The sequence below is a fragment of the Musa acuminata genome, chromosome BXJ3-4, assembly GCF_036884655.1.
Source record: "Musa acuminata AAA Group cultivar baxijiao chromosome BXJ3-4, Cavendish_Baxijiao_AAA, whole genome shotgun sequence".
Lineage (NCBI taxonomy): Eukaryota > Viridiplantae > Streptophyta > Magnoliopsida > Zingiberales > Musaceae > Musa > Musa acuminata.
Genome location: NC_088352.1, coordinates 9,977,166 through 9,978,784, shown reverse-complemented (window position 1 = coordinate 9,978,784; position 1,619 = coordinate 9,977,166). Strand labels below are relative to the sequence as shown.

At 43.7% G+C, this 1,619-nt stretch overlaps 1 non-coding gene across 1 annotated transcript; it reads left to right on the top strand.

Annotated features, from left to right (window-relative positions):
- The first annotated feature begins 573 nt into the window (after positions 1-573).
- Positions 574-676, top strand: LOC135637428 (U6 spliceosomal RNA). The gene has a single exon (XR_010496276.1). It is a non-coding gene; the product is annotated as a U6 spliceosomal RNA (small nuclear RNA).
- Positions 677-1,619: the final 943 nt, after the last annotated feature.

Here is a 1,619-nt window from a genome sequence, read left to right as displayed (position 1 = left end):
ATAAACAGGAAATAGGAGAATCTTACTGCACACATTTCACGGACATCTGTTATCTTCTGTGATCCATTCTTGATTAACGAAGTGCTTTTCTAATGTAGCTACTGGGCCTCTCCTGCAAGTACTGGTCTCCGAATGAGTGTGCTGTGTTAGAAGTCCATCTCACCAAAGTGTGGGCAAACATGAATTCAACATAGATTTCTTCTCTGTGAAATAAATCAACATTGACTGCATTGTTGATCGATTGTGTTGACCCCCACAAAATATGATTTGACCATGGGTTCGAGAATTGGACATGTTTATTAGGTGTTAGAAGCCCAGCCCAAAGTTGTGCATCGAAGCTTGCTCAACCAAGTCAACCAAGCTTTACGATCTGGGCGGATGAGAAAGGACGGCTTCGATGCGTTTGGGGATTGTTCGAGGAGGATGCAGTCGATCAGTTATACAGATGCCGTTCGTTCGACAAAGCGACGGTTTAGATTTGGGCACGTGGTAAGAATATTTATTTTTAATCCCATATCGGTAATGAGGCGATTGCTTCGCGTATTCTTATACCGCAGAGTTGGCAGTGAGATTGTCTCTTCGGAGACATCCGATAAAATTGGAACGATACAGAGAAGATTAGCATGGCCCCTGCGCAAGGATGACACGCACAAATCGAGAAATGGTCCAAATTTTTTTTCGCTCTCGGCATTCTTTCCTTGTTCGATCGCGATCGGGCTGCTCTTCTTATGCTCTTTTGTTCTTTCTTGCTTCGCGTTCTTCTGCTCTCTCTGTCCCAAAATCTTCATCTTTTTCTCGTTCTTTTCCTTCTTATTTCCTTGATCAAGGCACAGGGAGGAAGAAAGCTGCTTCTTCGGAGTGCGGTCGTGTTCCTTGTCCTCGTTGGTCAGTCCATGGACGCTGGTCCTCTTCCTCGCTCGCTGATCCACACCAATGCGGACGCCTCCGGTGCATTTTTCTCTTTTCTCGATTCATAGAGTTTGATCCTCCGATTCTTCCCTAGTATCCGAGTTAGGGTTAGGTTTAGCGTTTGATGCTGGGTTTGCTTGCCTTATAGTAGAATCAAATCGCATGATGAAAGCGCATGATGTGCTGCCCTTGGTCCGAAGCGCCGCTGCGAGGAAAAAGATTGTCCGACATCACCAACACGGTGAGTTCGGGGACGGCCGGAATGATGGGTGCCGATGTCGATCGAGGTAACTCCAATGTGATTTCTTGCCGGATCTCCAAAGATTGCATCGTCCAGCTCATGAAGGTACCTTTGGAGATTTTCTTTTTGGTCTCCCTTTTTCATCTTTCTTTCATTCTTCATCTGCATTTAGTGTTTGTTTCTAAAAAAGATGTTTGAAAATGCTTTTTTCTTTACATGATCAATATGAATTCCAGGAAAATACTGCCTTGTTGAACCTTCCTGCAGAAAATAAGTATGTAAATTGTAAAACACAAATTACTTCTTGACTGAAAAATAGTCCGTCGAAATTCTTGGACCAGCTATCGATTGATATGGTTTGATCTGTTGTTCGTTTTGGCAGCAAAATCATAGAACTGAGTAGCACTGAGTTGCAAAAACTCCAATTTGAATTGCAGAAAACCAGTCAACAAAACTGGCAATTGGCCCG